The sequence below is a fragment of the Pomacea canaliculata genome, linkage group LG11 (genome assembly GCF_003073045.1).
Source record: "Pomacea canaliculata isolate SZHN2017 linkage group LG11, ASM307304v1, whole genome shotgun sequence".
Classification (NCBI taxonomy): domain Eukaryota; kingdom Metazoa; phylum Mollusca; class Gastropoda; order Architaenioglossa; family Ampullariidae; genus Pomacea; species Pomacea canaliculata.
Genome location: NC_037600.1, coordinates 14,546,500 through 14,567,221, shown reverse-complemented (window position 1 = coordinate 14,567,221; position 20,722 = coordinate 14,546,500). Strand labels below are relative to the sequence as shown.

Genomic DNA, 20,722 nt, shown 5'->3' with positions numbered 1-20,722 from the left:
TTTTTTTTGGCACTTTGGGTAGGTAGGAAAGTGTTAGACAAATTTTTCAGGGCAAGGTATCTTTTGAGACGGCGGTGACTATCTCCTCTACCCTTCACTGCTATACCTTTCCAAACCCTCTATGAAATCAGGTATTCATTAATTCAGTGGGTCTCCTACGTCACACAGGTATCGAGCTAGCAGGACCTAGTGCTTACCTGGCGTCAAATCAAAATAACTTGGTCAAATTTTTTTCGGACTGAAATGTTCGGTGTCTTGTTCGCCACATCCTGATATCCTGTTTAACAGGAAATAAACTCTTCAGCAAGGGAAGCTAAGTATGGTTAGATCATCCTGAAAGGATCCATATCCTGTCTCTTTTCGAAGTAGCCCTGGGGAAAACCATGCAAACAAACTTAGACCTAATTTGGAGGGGTCAGACCTTGGCTAATTTAACGGTTCAAGTTTAAACCTTAAAACTTCAGAAGCAAGTTTTAAAGTGTTTTATGAAATTGCTTCTAAACCCTTTGTATTAAAAAGTGTTTTAACTTCAGACCTGTGTTGAAATTCGGAATATGTTGTAATTCCTTTTGATGATTTTGGAAGGGAAAGTGCTTCCACCTCGAGGTGATTTCGCACTGTGGGGGATGGGGATCGTGGGGGTATGTGGGAGGTGGGAGAAGGGGGGAAGGGATTGGTGAGGTGTGGGGTTAGATTGTTTTGTGGGTTTGTAGGTGTTGTTCTACTCATGCTTGTGACTTCTTTTCCTGTTGATGTCTGGGAGGTTTGCCAAGTGCGCATTGGTGCTGAGCTGTGTTTGTCCTCTCCTTTCCTGTTGTCAGTCTGCGAGGTCAGCCAAGTGTCCTTTGTGGTGAACTGTGCTGGTGTCCTCTTTCCCTGCTGTTGTCACTCGCTATCGGTGCCTAGGAGGTTCCCTAAGTCCACCCTGGTGGTATTCTGTATTGGTTACCGGATCCCTTGTGTTGCCCTATTCTAATATTAAAAAAAAAATTAGGATATAATTTTAGTTTCCATTTTTTAACCTGGCTTTTAGGTGATTTGATGCCTCTTTCATGTTGGTGTTTAGTTTTATTAACCCATTTATTAAAACGTCTATGGCTATTGTTTGAGTTGTTTTGTATTAATGGTCATGTTATCCAGTTATAACCTTTTGCCCATCTTATTTCAATCTAGAGTGTGGGTGGTTTGTCACCATTGGTGCTATATATGTCGTACAACGGAGCCCATATATATATAACTTTCTGTCCTGTAAACTTTAAATAAGTTCCCGTCATCGTATTTTCTCTATTGAGGCAGTCACGAACTTCAATGTCCCTGCCCTTCCATGACCTCGTATTTACCAGACACCAAGCCTCATGGTGAAGGTTGTATTTTACGAAGACAACGATCTGCACTTGGTTTTACCCCAATCCTTTCTATAACCTGTGCATCTTTGTTTTAGAGTATGCTAATAAATATTAACTTGGGAAAGAAATAGTATTATCAAAACAAAATGGATGTCCTTCTCTTCATTTTTGCCTGAATGTGAAATAGAAGTCGATGGTTTCACAAGAATGCATGCTTCGTGGTCGGATATGTTTACATAACTACTTGTTTGTTTAGCAAGTTGTTTGTTGACCAGATCTTGTGGGAAGTGTCACGTGCTCAATCGTATCTTATCGAAGAAGGATCCAGGGTTTAAACCTGATGACGTCACGTCCCCGCCTTTCCCGATGACCCCAACACCCTGACCGGTGGCGGATGTCTGGCTCTTATCCAGCGAGCGACAGAAGGGTGCAGCATAGATGTGGGGGGAGGAGGGAGTCTGCTTTGTCTGCGGTTAGAGTGGAGGGCACTCAACCTTTCACTAGGTGACCTCCTCCTCCTCCTCCCCCGCACGCGCCAACTTCCTGCAGCTAAAGGTCAAGGTAAGTACAGGTGTGTCGTGGACGTCCTACTTTACCTGACAGCGACGTTTGAGAAGATGTCCATCAGAGACTGATGTTTGTTATTAACTTCTAGTTTTTTCTTTTTAAAAAAAAATTTCTTTTATTCACATGCTTCTGTCATAGAAGTACAGTGTTCAGGGTTTTATTCCTGTCTGTCTTGTCAGTGAACGGCAATGATATTTTTGGCATCTGGTATCATTTGGCAAAGTTTTGATACTTTTATTTTATGTTTGATCGGCCAACGTGTTTGTTGTTATTATTTATTATTGTTATTATATATTATGTTGTTATTATAACCAGTGATAGATATCGGCGTTTGGTAGGGACAAGATCTGTTGGTGCTTAATTTCGGCAAGAACTAATTAATTCTTTGTCATTGTTATTGCAACTTTCATTGCCATCGTCACGAACATTATCCTTCTTACTGCTATTGTCACTGGCATTGTCATCCTCACGGTTATTGTCCCTCTCATTGTTATTTTCATTGCAACTGTTTTCATTATCACTGTCATTGCTATTGTCGCTGGTATTGCCATGGCCGTTGTCATCATCACTGACATTGTCATTCTCAGTGTTATTGTCACTGCCATTGTTATTTATTATCAGTGCAACTGCTATTGCTATTTTCATTGTCACTGTCATTGTCACCATCAATGATAACTGTATTCTCATGGTTATTGTCATTATGGCCATCATCCCTTTCATTGTCATTGTCAGTTATAAAGTAAGTCGAGTAAGCAACAGTAATTTTGACGATGTAAAAAACCTAAATGTGTTTGTTTTTAAATTGGTAGAGGGTCGTTTTTTGTTTTTGTCAGAAAAATTCTTCTTATTCCCCACCCATTGCTTATCAGTGATTGCTTGTATCTTTTTCGCTTGATGAACTTAGTTCCTGGAGCAGAATGGAAACAGGAGATGTCGCGTTCATCTGAGTAACAAAAGACCAGGACTCAAAGCGATACCGCCTCAAATCGGTGTATATGCTCGATAAATATCCTGCTTACGAAAACATTCCCGCAAATACCCATCAGTCTGTCCTCATTAACAGATATCACTTTGCTTTCGTTAGTGCGAAGTCTTCCGCATGACTTCACATGAGTTCATTAGAAAGGACAGCCATGACACCGACTGATGTCTTTATGTCTGAGACGGAACACGAGGGAGGAAAAGGAGGGGCTGATCTCTTCCCACCTTACCTGGAAAAGCATTTATCTCACCAGTTTATCAAAACACACGTTTTCTAGTTCGTTAGTCATGCAGTTATTTTGTTTGTTTATCTTTTCTGTTACTTAATTTAGGAACCACACCAATCTTAATAAGTCCTACGCAATTTTTAAAAATTTCTTAAATTTGTGTTTCTAGATTGAAAAGAAAAGCTCTGGATCTCTTTGCATTAAAAGGTTGGGAATATAAAAATATATATTAACACACATATATGTATATATAATATGTACTTTAATTACGTAATTTATGTTTGAATGTTAGTGATTTAAAAACAAGGATCCCTCTTCAAGCTGAAGAAACCCAAACTGTCCGTTCGCGAAGAAGAATTGTGTCAAAACACTGACAGATCGTTGCTGTCCAGATGATGTCTGTCAGTAATCCCGACGACGACAAAGGTGACGATGGTTGCGGTCAGTGACCTGTGAACGATGTCCCCGGCACTGCGTTTGTCTTCGTCTCTGTCACCATCAGCCAGGACACTCGTGGAGGTCCTCGGAACTTTTTTGGATGACGGATGGTGGTGAGGGGGAGGACACAACAGCCAGTCGCCATGTTTGACAACTGCAGGGGTGTCTTCACAAGGTCTTGCTGAACAAAACCAACAAAGCAAAACAGAAGACATATTTTCACTTACTCTGTACTAAACCAGTACAAAATATGAATTTTACCTCTATTTCAAAAAATCTATTTATGGTGACTGAGGAGCAGTATTGTTTGTGGATGTGACTTTTACATGAGAGAGAAAATAAATGGAAAACCAGGCTTTGTCGAGGACCAGGGTGAACCTCTCACCAGGGGCGCGCCATTGCCGAGTCCGTGACGGCATTAACCCCGGGTAGATACATCTCGACGACCCAGTCAGTCGCTGGCCTCTGGCTGTGAAACATGCCATTCTTCCCTCCCCACCAAACCTTTGCCTCCAGCAGATCCTCGTCCTCACCCTCCCTCAGGCTTCCTCGCCAGGCCTGGCACGTGGTGGTATCTGCGTTAGTATCTTCACAACTATCTCATGTTTTAATCAGAGAGAAAATTTTGAATAAATAGTGGGTTAACAGATTTTGCAAAGAGATGAGAAAAAAATGTTTGTGTGCATGTGTTTGTGTGTGCATGCGCCTACTTTCGTGTGTGTGTGTGTGAGAGAGAGAGCGTGTTTCTCATGTTTGTGTGAGTATGTAGGTGTGTATGTAGGTGTGTTGATATATGTGTATACCATTCTGTGAGTTGATCTTATGGCAGCTGTATATTTCCCGGATTCTAGATAAGTGCCGCAGACCTCACTTCAGATACTAAAACGTTTTTACAACAGGAATCGTCGACGTTGACGCAGGTGACATGTGGACGAACTTCCTCTGAGATGTGACATAGCTTGCGTCACACTCGCGGGTGTCTAACGTCCTCGTCGTGATCTAAAACAAACATATCAAATTATACTCCATTGGGGAGCGTCCATAAATAGAACGAAGAGCAGGTCTGACAACAAAAAAAAAAAAAAAAAAAAAAAGAAAGAAAGAAAAAAAGAAAAAAAAAACCCAACTAAACCATTAATACAAATGTCCCGAGCATTAACAGGAGAAACATATTGGAAAGGGAGGCAAGAGGAGACAGAGCCAGGCTACTGACGTCACTTAATGGTGGCTGAGCATTGACGTCATTTCCTGGTTGAGATCTCGCTGTCTCGCTTCTGCCGAGATCTTTGGCTGTCGCTCGTTTTCCTTTCGTCCTCACCCCGCGATCGTTAGCGAGCTTCCTCTAACAGTTAATAAACACTGTCCCCTGACCTTTTGCACCGCCATTAGTTACTGGGCTACAAGTGCCTTTTAATTAATAATCTAATTTAATTTCCTGATGTCTTTAACTTACTCACATTAATATGGCCTTCCGTCTTCTTTTTTTAGCTCCTTATCTTGTTTTGTTCCTAATGGTATATTATATCTCTAAAGGTTTTTCAGTTATGTTAGAGGTAGATCGGTTTTTGTTTACAAGAAAATGGTTTTCTTATTCAGATGTCTTTTCTCTGCTGTGCAGACATTTGTCACAGACTGTGGACTGTTAAGGACTAAGTACACAGCTCTGTCCTGAGTCGTGTTCACTGTCAACACTGACTGTAACGTGCCTTAGGGCTCATGGGCTCCGCCAGGGATTCAGTTGGCGACAAGTTTTTTTTTCTCCACTCCCGCAATCTGTGTTTTCCATCAGTTTACAGTGACCCAGTGAACTTTTGTGTCCTAGAAATCAAGCTTCTTTTATTCTTTCTTGTTATTCTTCATTTATTCATTACTTTTGTTTGCTGTGAACTCATTTTGTTGAAGTATTGGTTTAGTAATTTCCTTAAATAGTGATTGAATTTGTTAGTTATGTATGATATATTTTTATCAATGTTTTGTGCAGTAGTATTCAAACTTTTTCTTCAGCTCTCAGTGAATGACAGTTTGGTCACGTCTCTAGAACGGGTAGCTTGTTGGTTTTGGTGGTCTGTCATTTGGTCGGACATCATTGTCTCAATATTCTTCCGTTTTTTTTAATTCTTGGGTTATATCGCATCATTAAAACTGGATTGCTATTATTGTTCAAGACTTCAAGACTATAGTCAGAAAAGTCACGACAGCGACCTTCATTATTCTCTTGATTCTCTCTCTTTCTCTGGCTGCTTGAAAATAATTGTTGTCGACGATGATGAGTATCTTAAAATAAGTGAAGTTCACAGGAGGCCTGACAGAGCTCATCGAAAGAACCGAATGGAGGAATGAAGAAGGCAGTGATCCAGCGACGTGAGACGGAAATAATGTTTGTTATTCATCCCTTTTGAGATCTCTCTTGTTCGATAAAGTGATGAATATCGTCAATGCGTCGTCAAAGCTGTTTCCTTTGTAGCATGTTTGTGTGGTGAGGTGGGAGGTGATGATGGGATAAAGGCGTGGTGTCATTATGAGCTCTATACGTCACATGTTTATTATTGTGATTACAGGTGGACAGCTCACATCAAACACACTGTCATTTCAAACGCAAGGTGAGTGCAGAATATCAATCAGTGGTCGCAGGTGGTTCCTTTTTTTTTTTTTTTGCAGGTTTCAAGCCAGAAAGACAATAACAACCCAGACAGTAACTTATTTTCTCTGTACTACCTGTTGAACACTCATCAACGATTGATGCATTGCAATAAAGCATTGCAGGCCAGGTGGAGCAGGTGTTCTCATTGAAGGAGCGGTGTGATGATGCTGTTAATGACGACGGGGTTGGTCACGCTGAGTACAAATTTATTGTAAATCCATTGTTGACTTTAAATGGTTCGCTGAGACCTTACAGACCTGAGTAATTCTCGGCCAACAGGCAGCAGTTCAGAGAGACACGTCCATGGCGTGTGGATGTCAAACTGCGATAATCTTCCTGGTATTATGTAAGCCTACTCACGTTATTTAAATTGTCATGTGAGAAAAGAGAACTATTTTTTTTTTCATATTTATAGACAAATATCTAGCAAATATATGATAAAACAAAAAGATATTTTCTCTAATATCATCGTCATAAAAAAAAAAACATTGACCGTTTCTCGCCCCTAGACATTTGCATAGTTCGCGACAAACATACGATTAATTTTTATCTAATTTATGCATCGTCACAAAATCGTCGTGAACACAAAAACATTTCTCTATGACACTGAACGGAAAACCTGAAGGAAAGAGGAAAGGAAGAAATACCTGAAAAAGACGAGAGAAGAGACAGAGAGAGAACAACTAGAGGAGAAATAAGACGGAAAAAGCTGTCTTTACAACAGTTTTACAAGTAAGGCTTCCATAATAAATTACATCTGTGAATCTCATTACTTGATAACTATCCAGATGGTATCGGACGGCAGACTTAGCAATAAAACATTTGATAGCTTAATTAAGGAATTGAATTATTTGTTTCATCGCACATTAATAGGAATATTGTTTGAACACACCGGACTGTTGATGGAACGGTTCAGAACTTTCGCGTCATAAGGAGGTGCATCAGTGCATGGTTGAATGACTCCACGTTGATTCTCTTACCACCTTTAAGTCTTTAATCTTTTCAGAATCGGTGATTCTCTGTGACCCTGTCCTGACCCTGAGAGTGCATAACGCATGTCTGTAATTTACTTTGTGTGTGTGAGTGTGTGTGTGTGTGTGTGTGAGTGTGTTGTAGAAGTGTGTCTGTAATATGCGAATACGGATGCATGGTTGTTGATTTAGTCTATGTATGATTTATGTAAAGCACTATGCCAGGACTCTAATCACTCGGGTATCTGCTACAAAACAGTCCTAGCAGCATCATCAGTCACTTATATTAACAAAACCCATCTCTGCAACCCCTCTACCCCTCAATGATTGCGTACTAAGCAACTTCCCAGTTCGCCTGGTTGTATACCTACAAGCAGAGGAAAGGTTATGTTATTGAATTTATATTTTTATCCAAAGTCATTCATCACTTTAAAAAAAAACAACAAAAACAACAAAAAACAAAAAAAAACAACCAGCGGACCAGCATCGCACCTCCCACCCCTAAATGATTGCGCCTCTGGATCGTTTTTAATTGTTTTGAAAAGAACTTTATCATAATCTCGAAAAATAAGCTATTGTACAGCTTCTGTACATTTCGTCTGCCATTAAATCGCGAACCAGAAAGTAAAGCTACGTAGATGATCTGATGTCACTCCCTACCTGTAGTCTACAGTTTTGGGTAGCTGGACCTATAGCCGCCTCTACCCTGGAGGTGACACCTACTTTTGTATCAGCCTCTAGAGTTGTTTCTGCTTTTAGGAAGTATTTTGTGATTCAAGGAACGTCGATTCCAGAGTGACGACTGTAATTTTCGTAAAAACTTGTGTCAGGACATCGAGTCCAAAAAGAAGGTGTGGAAGCTGCGTCACGTGACTACAGCAAATGTCTGCAAGATTCGAACATTCAGCGACTGATTTTTCTTTGAGTACACATTCACAAACAGTTCTTTTGTTCTCCAGCTCCAGCTGTTTATTGCAGGAAAGAAACTCAATACTAGTTTATAATTGAAAAAATTGTTTAATTTTTGTTGTTGTTGATATTTGTGATTACGGTAAGAGAATTATTTGCACCGCTATCGACATGCATGTTAAAATTAATTTAAAATTTTTAATGTGGCGAGTCTCCGTTACTTATACTGTGTTTGGTAGAGTGAGATAATTTTTGGTATGGAATTGAGTCAGTGAATTTTTTTTTTTTTTTGTCCTCTTTTCATTATCTAAGTATTAAATAGACGAAAAAAGATGGAGGAGAAGGAACGTGAAAGATTGAGACAAGAAATTTTGGGGCAAATCAGGGTTGGAGGAGGGAGGATAGGTATTGGTTCATGCAGTCAGATGCAAACTTACTTTCAGAGACTTACATTTGTTCCTGTGTCTTTTTTTAGGGGTGGAGATTGATGTGGAATGAGAGAAGAAATAAAAAACCCGGACCTCAGATTGACTACAGCACGGGGACTCACGGTACATCAAATATAAATCTGACGAGGCAGGACACGGCGAGTGTACTTCATCTGGGAGTTCTTGGTAGCTCGGCAGTGCTCGTATAACATTTCCTTCAGATGCTTCTCCAACACCAGGCTCCACAGCATCCGGGGCTTCAGTGCGTCTCTTGGCATCAACAGCTTCTTGTACACAATGCAGTAGTGAGATTTCGAGCGGAACGGCGCTGAGACCTGGTGTTGGGGCCGCAGGTCGGGCCTGTAGGGATCATCACGTCTGTCGCGGTCCATCACGCGGGCCTTGTTATGGCGGGTCAAAGGTGGCAACGACATCGCTGAGACTTTCCGAATGACTCAAAGAACGGCGTCCACAAACTTCAGGCGAAAGTTGATAACTGGAGAAAAAAAAGATGCAAGGTTGTTGATGTCGTTGCTGAAAACAAACTTTTGTAACTTGAATTTTTTCTTAAAAAGCAAGGAGCAAACTGGCAACAAGGAGGTTAACCATTTGTAAACGCATCTTTTCGGATAGTTAGCGTTAATTGTTTGTTACATCATAGTTTGATCGCAAAACTCACGTAATATCAAAACTTGACCTGACACTTGGCAAGTCCTAGGACAGTAATTTTACCACGTGACCTCACAGCTGGGTAGACAGGGTCTCCCTTCTGCCACCCAGTCGCTTCAGAAACGCCAAGACAGCGAACTCTTCTTAGCAGACGGTAAACCTGAAAAAGAAAGAATAAATAAAGAAAATAAATGCTTCGCTTCTTCGTGTTATCTAAGGCTCTGACTTCTAAATAGCGAACTAAAAATGCTATGACTTATGAATTATTTATTTACTTTTAAAGTTATGACATTTGTGACTGTACATTAGTAATAAATAATGCCTGTTTTGTTCACTCACTCACTCACTCACTCACTCACTCACTCACTCACTCACTCACTCACTCACTCACTCACTCACTAGTTCAAAATAGGATTTCTAAAACATCCATATCAAAACCTTTGATCACTTGCATAGACCTTCTATCCCACTCAAATACTTATGCTAACAATAAAAAAACTGCACGAGGATATCATTTACTAATTTCCTAGTCACAAATCCCTGTCAAATTTGACAACAACTCCGATCTTTGTACATATTTGAATTTTTTTCTTTAATAAATCAGTTTTATAGTGAAGTAGTGTTTCAGTTTTCTTATCTTAGATAAAAAAAAAACCAACATAACTTTGCTTATTCTGTTACTCTCGTAAATAAAGGTTTGTCATTATCTTTGTCACCCACTCACTCCTCGCATGATATGCAGTGAACAATGCACGATTCTTTAGATTAGATTTTTATCTACTTTCTAGATCATCCTTTTCATTCACCCTCGTCCGGTCTCAGTTCGTGTGTACGTAAACTGCGTACTTCGCAAGCCCACGTCTTTATTTTACATTCGGGAAAAAAATGTTCAAAAACGGCAAAAAATAGATAAATCAAGAGATATAAAAGGCAGAGAGACAGAGAAAAAAAAAGAGTTTAGTAGTGTGTTTAGAAGGAGGAAAGATGTTTGAATGCACGTTTAAAAGATTATTAAAAGTGAACTTAATTAAATAGACTCCTACAAGCAACGTCCTGTGTATGTCAGAACTCACGTGCACGTGCAGGGTTGCACATCCTCACACGGACATGTTCTCAGCTGTTCACACACCCCAACGCACACACCTGTCGTCTACGTCATCTAGCATCATCAGATTGTCACGACAGACAAAGACTAGATTCTGTGTCATATCGTCTTATCTGTCGTTTCGTGTCGTGTTATCAGTCGTGTCTTAAAAGAAAAACAAAGAAACAAACAAACACACACAAATAAACAAACAAACAAACAAACAAACAAACAAACAAACCAACCAACCAACCAACTAACCAACCAAGCAGCAGATCTCGTAAGATGTCGCCAGACCTTCACAACGATTGCATTGAACTTAAATCAGGAGAACTCCTCACTTTTGACCTGCACCTGGATGATCCTGAGGTTGAGACATTCACTGGCACTAAATGCAGCTAATGTTTAGTGTCGCCCAGGAGACTAGATAATGTTGCTGCGCCCGCACGGAGCGAGAGAGCGACAGCAGATATCGTCTGCCTGTGGATTCAACTCGCAGGAATTGCGTCACATGATAATGACGTCATCCACAGTTTCCGTGACCTCAAAACTCGTTGGCATGGCAACGGAAATGATGTAATGGTTTCTTTTTCTCCCTTGTGTTCTCCATTGGACAGAATGCCGTAACGTGTGAACTGACTTCCAGGATATAAAATAAAACCACTCCAATGATGATGACGATGATGATGATGATATGACGGCGACAACATTCTTGATGTGTTTGATAAATTTCACACAGGGTACAGAAGCTGTTAAACTTCCCAAAACTAAAGTGAATCCCAACAGTTAAAAAAAAAAACACCTGTACTCATGAGTATACACATATTCAAACAAAAGCTCGCGTGCAAGCACACACACACACGCACATATCCTTCGAAAGGAAACGAACGTGTAATAGAGATCTGTAGAGAGATGTTGTAAATGGTCAATAAAAAATTATAAGACTACCACCACCACCATGACCACCTCAACAACATAAAAAAAAAAACAACAATCCAGAAGTCACGCACTCCCAACTGATGCAACATTTCGTGATCGCCGAAGAAATGAAAATAATGTAAATTCAAAATACGTTTATTTGCGTAACGTTAATAAAAAAAACCCTACAAAAATATGAAATACACACATCATACATCAGTAAGCATAAAAATTATAATAAATACCTAATAGGTCATTGTTCAACATCTTGTGCACTAAGCACAGCAGAAGTAGACATCGTACGGTTTCTTACGACCCACTTGCCGAATTTTGGAACTCATGGTGGGTTGTGAAACGCGGGTGGACACCTCCTTGATGTGCTTTTCCCACACCAGGCTGGTCAGCAGATTGGGTTTGAACCAGTCCCGCCTCTCCAGCAGCTGACTGTACTTTCCCTCGTAAAAGGTTTTTCTGTGAGCTAACGAGCTGCTCTGACTATTAGAATTGCTGTCATTCACTTCTCCTTTCTTCACCTCCTGGTCGTTCATGGTATCTATCTGATTTTTGTAAAAAAAAAAATAAAAAAATAAAAAAGGCATTTCTATAATGAAATGTTGGCATACTTTTTTGTTTTGGCTGTGTAGTGTAGCATGCGATTGCGAGTCCTAATTAGTATATCTTATCCAGGCTGCAAATGATCCTGTCCCCACCACGCCCAGTCATATAGTGGATCTAATAGGTCTAGGTCTTTCTTTTTATTTCGGCCACTCATCGGTCTGCGTGCAAAATGCTTATTTGAAACCTAATGAGGTCTTAAGCGGTCAGAAGAGAAATCCATCGATATAATAGTGTGTATATAATAGTGTGTATATAATAATGTCTATATAATAATGTCTATATAATTGTATATACAGGACTGTGTATATAGGAGTGCATATATAATAGTGTGTATATAACTGTGTGTATATAATAGTGTGTATAAAATAGTGTGCAGTGTTAAGGGTTTCAACTGCTCATCATTTTTCACAGATTAGGATGTGCAAGATGGAGGTACAGATCTAAAGCTCGTAGTTCAGATTCACAAAGCATTATTATGCTCGTATAAAAGTAGATTATATAATATAATATAATATAATATAATATAATATAATATAATATAATATAATATAATATAATATAATAACTAGAATTAGTTCTTGTCCACAGAGCAAATCATCGTCCATAACTTAAGATACACAAATACAAAGACTGTTTTTAAAGACTAAACAGTAGATCTTGGAACAAGGAGCTGGAAAAGATACAGGGAAACCAGAATAATTGTCGTGCATCAAAGTCATTGATAATTACAAGAACTGCATGGTAGCAAAATGTTCCAGTGAGAGGTTAATGTTTCTGTACGTACTATGCCCTGAAGCTGAAAAATGAATGGCGGACGCTGGCAGAAGAATGGTTAAAGAACAGAACATGATTCCTACAGTCGGTCACAGAAACACATCAGAAAGTAAAGTTCAGTCAATGATGAACACAGACACAAACTGCATATCCATTGCAGTTACAACCAAGCATATAAAGAATCAATTATGGAGTATAAATTGAACGTGTACTTACGTTAATTAGTACTATCCACAAAGCGATATCGTCGTATAATAAACTGTTCCCAATCCAATATATGCACCACAGATTAAAATGTCGACGCTATGTCTTCAAAAAGTCTAAGCAGTTTTCTAAAATCATTTTCTGAAAAACATTTTTGCTCCTATACATTATGAATCGCCAATGGTCAGTAGCTTTTCTGTCTTGGTGCTTGTAAGTCTAATTGTTTCCGAGATCGGGTAGCTTGGTAACGTTGCTACGTCATTAATGAGCTCATTCTGAGGTCAGCGACGAGTTTGACGTGTGGGTACGCAACTTCCGGTTACCCAGGGATACTTACTTGCTGCCATTTGCCGAAACCTGGCGAAATGAAGGTGAATCACGTCTAGACATGACAGGTGGGTCCTTGAATCTTCAGTTTCAGTCTCTTCACCAAAATGAATTCCATTCAATCTTGTTGAAGTCTTGACTACTAGAAGAATCTATAGAATTAACTAAAGTTAGAGTTAGGGCTAGATCAAACGCTGGCCGCGTCGAGTGGGAAGGTCCAACAAATTACGGTGTCCCTGACCAGAAACTACAAATAAAATGTTTCTCGAATATGTGCGTTTTAAGGGCATGCTTGAATGGCTCGATCGTGTGCTGGTGGCGTATCACACGAAGAAGGGAGCTCCAACAAGATGATGCTGAATGGGCAAACATGTCTTCACCAAATGTTTTCGTCCTGATTCTGGGAAGGGAAAGGAGGCAGAAGAATGAAGATGTCTGCTAGGGTTGTAAGCAGTTCAGAGGTCATAGAAGTGAAAATAGGAGCAGAGCCTGAAGCAGATTGAAGAAATTATTTCTAGTTTATGGAAGCTAGTGGAGAAGACGGAAAACATATTTTGATGATCTCGCTTGCGTGCCTAGAGTATGACTCGTGCTGCAGATCATGTAGAGTTGCTGGAGTTTGTTGATAAGATACAAACGATAGCCGGACGAGAGAATTTTACAAAAGACAAGTCAAAGGCATACACGAGGATGTGAGCAGTTCAAACATAAAAATGCATCTCCCACTTAAAGTTACTGAGTGTTGAATGTCCATATGTGTCTCGTTCAGTGAAGTCACATTGGACGAAGTCAAATGTCTGCGAGTAAATAAAGTATACTCTGTCAAAAAGAGTTTGCTTGAATGCGTTATCACATTCTGTTTAAAATCACTATGTAAACATCCCAGTGTTGCAAGTTGTAATTTCTAGAAGCTTTTACTCTTTTTATGTAAAAAACATCCGAACAGTTTTTATACATTTTTTATAACTTACGCTGATCATCAAAACCATGAAACTTTTATAATATACAGCAGGTATCCTGCCCATGAATCATCGCTATTCACGGGAAATGACTTTTAAAAAGTCAGTTTGAGGGAGACATGCTTTAGCCGCTCAGTGATGTCATCTTAATGGAGGATGGGGAGTGTATATGTGATTTATGGGGAATGTGGAACGGTGGAGTCATGCAGTGCATGGCGTCTGCAATAGAATTGCTTGAAACCTATTATGTTGCCATGCTGCATGACTCAATATAAATTGCCCAGCATTTGTGCACGTTGTCACTGTTATGGGCATCTTGGATAAACTAACAAAATTTTAAATGGCTGAATAAATTTGCTGTAATAACAGAAGGCAAGGAAAGCCATGATCTGTTTGTTGAAGTATGTTTTAAAGCGAGGATGATGCAAGGGAAGCAACTGCGAATGCTTAACCAGATAGCTAGTGTACCTCATTACTTCCCTTACATTGTTTGCACTACTCATGGACGTGGGATAGAAGTTCGTGCACTACTGTAAGTCGACGTCAGTGTGAGATACTTTATTTTTAAGCTTGTGCGCTTCACATTTGGGGAAAATTCCAGCTTGGTACACCGCTACTCTAATTTTTTCTTTCTCTCATGTCATGGGATCACCGCGCATTGAGCGCATCTTTGTGATGCGGATACTAGCGCGCTACAAAACTACATCATCATCATCATCATAGTTAAATCCTTTTGTATCTTTCTCTTCTCCTGTTCCCATCCCTTTCATGCCTCCATTAATTCACAAAACACCATTCAATAAAATGTTGACAGCATTGCACTTTATTGTTCTGTTTGTATATTATTGAAACACGAAGAAAATACTCTCAAGCAAACATTTTAAATTCGCTATTTATTTTCAAAACCACTTCAGCTTCTTTTTTCCAAATATGTTAGCTTCTTCACATTTTTTTCAAAGTAACATTAGCACTTCAGCACTCTGTGAAACTGAAGAAAAGAAACTTTTCATGAAAGGAGACCTCACTGAAACAGTTCATTACTCTGGTCTTTAAATAAGGATCTGTCATTCGTCAGTTGAGTTTCTCATAAATTTTCGCAAACTTTGGAAGACAGAACGTGTTATTTTTCCTATATTATCTCCTTTCTCCAACCCATGCCACAAGCAGTCTATGAGCCAGGAACTGTATAAATTTTCTTATACGCAACGTCTGTGCGTCTCACAAACCTCTTTAAAAATGCAACATGACAAAATAATCAAAACAGTAACTGATATTAATTTTATGGTGGAGGCAAAAGTAGAATGACTAAAGCATGAACTAGAAAACAGAAGACATTCACACCTTTTGGCCAATCATATCAGTTTATTCACGTACTGTCTTCAGAAATAAGCATTAAAATGCCTGCTGCTAACTTTTATAATATATACCGGACCAAAAGAAAAAAGAAAACCCCAAAACTTAAACCTAAAGAATTAAAAAATCTTTACCAACCACTAATAAAAGGTGATGCTAAAACAATTACATATTTTGCAAAAGGAAGATGATCTTGGATAAAGTACAGGGGAAACATGCTCATCTTGTTATTACTGCCATGATGCTTGGAACATTTCTAAGATAACTTAAAGTGGAAATGCCATCAAACTTATTGACAAGAAATATACACATGTAGCACCAAAAGAAAGCCGATACATACTGCCTCTCTGTCCCTTCAAGAAAAAGACTGTGATGTGAAATCTGTTCAAGAAACAGCATTTCATCTGATTGAGTTATATTTTGCTTTCCTGACACAAATCTAACAATAACTAACATGATTTGAACATGGAAATAGTAACATCACATAAGTCTTGTTAAACATAACTAAGGGGTTTATCCCACAGAACTGTGCAGGGATACAGGAGCTGATATCCCATGCATCCAACCTGGAACAGTTCACCCTCTAAAATTTATAGAGATCTTTATGTATAGAAAGACAGCACAAATTACTGTAAAACCCCAGCCAACTCACTGAAATTGCAATAATTACTCCACATGCTCCAATGTCATGAAAATAAAGATTAATGACTTAAGAGAAAAAACAAATTTCAGCAAATGCCTACCTTTTATCATAGCACTGTCTTCATCATAGTTTTATTTTTCGACATCTTTGATAACATATTAACAACTGTCAATTCTATCACATCTTCATGATACTTCACAATACTATCTCATTCTGTGAGAACGCATCAAATGCATCTCAACACACACAAACTTCTTCCCAGACTGTCACTCATGCAGACCCTTTGCATATCAAAATGAAGTTTAAATAAATTGTACGCTTCCATGCAGTTTCAAAATATCAAAATGTACTGACAAGATTTAACTTGTTGATAATGCCACACAAAATTAACCAAATAGAATATAATAAACTACAACACAAATAGCAACTACTTCTTAGACAGATTTTACTGTCAATACGAATGGTGCATGCTACTAGGAAATATGCAGTGAGGCCATCCTGTAACTGACCAATTAAATAATTGCACAATACTTGCATAAAAATCTCTATCCGTTATACTACAGAATGCTTTTTTATGCCTTACAAATAAAAGCAATAAATATTTAGTAAGCATCACGCAAAAGTATTTACTGACAAAGGATTCTGAGTCTTAAAAAAAAGCACAAATTAGATCTATTTCTTTTTAAGTAAGCTGCAACCACTTTACCTCATGCATTTTAAAATGGTGGAAACGTGGGGGTAGGGTTGAAATACATGGCTACAAATAAAACCTGGAAAATATTCAAAATTTGAGTTTTACTAGCATTTTATATTTACAGATTCCCCTCTCTCTAACCTTATTAAGAATTTGACAAATATAGAAATACACTAAGGTACCGTGTCATTGAGTAGAACTTTAAAAAAATGTGTTTAACATGTTTCATGTCGTTTTAATTATTTGTGTTGGCATGTGCTTCATTACATTATTTACAACAAATAATACATATGAAAGAAATACATATGAAGCAGAGAGTAATGGAAACATGCAGTTTTCTTATATAAGGTGTATACAATTTTAGAAAAATAAATTAATCAACAATATGTATAATTTTAAATTAACTGATACAGTAAAGAGTAATAAAAATAAACTACACATTAATCTCAAAATAAGGTTTATAATGTGCATGTTTTAAATTTAACAATTAATAATCATTAGTGCAAAAATAAACATGCATAAAAAACACTTGGGCAAATATTTCTAGACACCAATGAACACGTTTCGATAGACAATTATTAGTTGTTACTGCTGAAAAGCATAAAGTCAAATGAAAATTTAAAACAAAATACAAGCACAAAATTCTTTTTTCCTTCTTAAATGGAAGATGACATCTTTTGCAGAGACTGCTGAAATCCTCTTTTTATTGTTACTAAAGTGAAAGTAAACCAAATGTAATCTTTTTGAACACTTCTTTATTTTTTTCTTCCATAACTGGTATGCTGGAAAAGTTTCTGCTAACAGTTACCCAGCTTCAAGCAGATGGACTTTACACCAGTCTCTGGACTTACATACCGGGTGGCACCCACCTTCCTCTTCAATTGAAAAGCAGGCTTGAGAGACTGTACTTGTCAGCTGCTGTATCTATCCAGGTGTTTTCCCCCCACCTCCCTCAATGACAGATATTAGTCAAGGGGACGAAAGAAAGAATGAACTTAATAAATGAATTTCAATTTAAAATCCAGACTGCACACTGCCCTTCAGAATCAGATCCTATAAAAAGAGAAGCTTTTTCCAGCCCTATCCAACCTTTGCTTTAAAGATTTGAAGATAAAAAATAACACATGAAAAACTTAAGGGGTTGTAATTAAATATGCATTCACTTGTCTATAAATCAAAACATATAATTTTGTTTCTTTTCCCTCTCTTTCTCTCTCTCTCTGTCAATCTCTTTCTTCCACACAGTTGCACATCTATGCTCCACCCCTCCATACTTCTTAATGTTTTGACAAGAACTTTTATAACATATAAAAGATTAATTACATGGACACTGTTAACATGCATCATAACACATTATTATTAGCCCACAAAGTGTTAAAAAAACCCAGGTGTGTTTATGTGTGTATAAAGTCCCAAGAGCTTTTATTCTAATAAAGATATTATACTGATACTAGTAACTGCTTCAATCTGCTTGTCCTGAAACATATGCCAAAGATGCTAGGTCAGCATTGCTAGTAAGCTAATGTTAACACCATCATTATCATCAACTATTCTTAGCATTTAAGTAACACTTGACACATATCTGAAACAATTTTAACACTTGTCAAAGTGTTTAGAACACTTCATATCCTAGAGAATCATATTTCCAGTAACTGGTGTCATTGTTTAATAACATTACTTAAAATCTTATAATTTAAGAAACATAAGGTACATCTTGCAGATCAAACTGCTCATTACAACATACCTTTTAATATCATCTTTCTTGGGTTTCTTCAACTTGCTGCCTTCGAAGCCTTGTCAGTTCTTCTGCCTTGGTGCTTGCGTAGTGATGATACATCATCTTAACACCTGTCACAACTGATAGCCGCAGCCGCAGATTATAGCGAAAGGAATTTTTCTTATTCTTTACAGCACGTTTGTAACGAACTTCTAAGTCCCTGATTTTCTGATCAAGTAGCACAATCTGTTGACAGGCTTTTTCAAATTTTGTCCTGGCTTCACTCATTTTTTCATCCAGATGAGTGGCATCCACTGGCACTGTTGCCATCATACAATCTTAAAACAGTATTGTACTCAGGACTGATTAGCAAGGCTGTGTTATTTTAAATGCAATATCCCTGTACCACCTTTCACCATATACTCTCTTATAGAGTACGAACGTATTACGGTGATATAGTGTCAAATGTATAATATTAAGCGTTTATACACCACAACTCAAATGTGAAAATGGTTTCTAGACACCATCCCAAAAGCACGTATTTCGCACCAAACCACAGAATATTTTTTTTGGTCCGATGTACCCTTTTCCGATGAAATCCTTTTTTATCCAGTCTGCAATCCGTGAAATTATAAACCACTTTAGAATGTAGTGCTTTTTGACCTGCGTTTCCTTCGTTTACGCCAGTAAACGCCGACTTCTTCAACGACTCTATGTCGAATGCTTTCAAGTTCATACACCAACTAACGAAGTGAATTCGATGTTGACAAAAACAATCTGATTTCGACTCAAAATAAGGTTCATCTCTTGCAAGCGGAACCTTGAGGTTTCAAAATTCAACGATGATTTTTCACACGAACTTGATGAAACTGTTTGATGCGTAGTCATAGCAAACGTCGGCTGTGTCTGGCACTTTGTAGCTGTGGTGCAATTTTCACATTGACAGGGGTCAGAAGGGGTCAACACGGGTTTAAACAGAAACAATGAAATCCAGTGTTTTGAAAAAAATAGTTACTAGTAAACATTGAATCGTGAGATTTATTTTATGTCACGACAGTGCTGAACCAACCGAGAAATGCAAAATTTCATGTACGAAATCCCCAACACCTTGCGTTGTAACACAACGACGTACTAAAACAGGAAGTAAACGTCTCGGCTGTCCGAAAACGAGGCCTACGTTGTAGTTAGAGTGACCTCCCTTGGCTAGTAGGGCGTCTTCCTTTCTATTTTTATGTACATTTTGTCATCATCTTAACGAAATTTAAAAGTGTTTTCCAAATTGTTTGCTTCAGAAATTGTTATTGACATATCGGGAGCTAGGATGAGGAAACAAATCTAGGATGCCTGAAGTCATCTCAATGCATGTTACCTGTTTCAAAAAATGAGTAACCCATGATGTCGGGATTTTCGTCTGCTTCGAAATCAAGATAAACTCTGGAAGAGTTATTGAAAAGGAAACCCTACATCGTATAGTGTGTATTCAGCCATCGTTAGGCTAACTTATTTATTTTGGGGCTGTACCCTGTCATTTAAGATAATGTGAGATATTGCGCAGATTTATTTGAAATACAAAAAAAAAAAAAAAGTGAAACAATTAAAATGATCTGTTTATAGCTGGATGCCCATTATGGTAAGTGGAAGTAATGAGCTTCCTTGCTTTCAGCGTTAGTTATGTGACATGCAGAGTCGCCAGGATTTCCAAAATTAAAGATAGATCTCTGCACGCAGGGCACTCTGTATTCGCGCAGTTACTGCCTGGCATCTCAAGTAATTACGACTGTACATGTAAGACAATCGAGCGACCTACGGACTTCTTTGAACCAGTCGATCGTCTGCCAAAATGTGAAATGTACTTGTTTTCATTTTTTAAATTCATCCTAGGTTAATTTGACTGAAATGTAATTTATCAAGTACAACACCATTAGAAATAGGCTGCCCGTAGTATTTTAACACTATATATAAGTACAAAGATAACAAATAACACGGCTGGCATAGAGTCGTTAAAGAGTATCAGGGGCGGCTGCCTTCAAAGGAAAGGCTGGTTTTCAAGTTTTATTGTGAGCGAATTCAAACAGCTTGATATCAAATATTTTACACAGTAAATTTGCTAAGTACACGCCATTATGTACTCGTTCATTCCATTATCAATAGGTAAACAAAATTTGTTGTGTAGTCACCAAGCATGAGTTTTTGATACACTAATCTAGGGCCAGCACTGGACCACTTTTCACTTTCAATCTTCGGCCAATATTGC

General features: G+C 38.3%; 1 long non-coding RNA gene across 4 annotated transcripts; it reads right to left on the bottom strand.

Moving 5' to 3' along the window:
* Nucleotides 1-8,168: 8,168 nt before the first annotated feature.
* Nucleotides 8,169-10,723, bottom strand: LOC112575431. Of its 4 annotated transcripts, none has more exons than XR_003101634.1 (3): nucleotides 10,511-10,723; nucleotides 9,188-9,337; nucleotides 8,169-9,004 (listed from the first exon to the last, which is right to left on the bottom strand). It is a non-coding gene; the product is annotated as an uncharacterized LOC112575431 (long non-coding RNA). The 4 variants fall into 4 exon arrangements; XR_003101633.1 differs by having other exon boundaries at nucleotides 10,523-10,721; XR_003101635.1 differs by having other exon boundaries at nucleotides 10,603-10,719.
* Nucleotides 10,724-20,722: the final 9,999 nt, after the last annotated feature.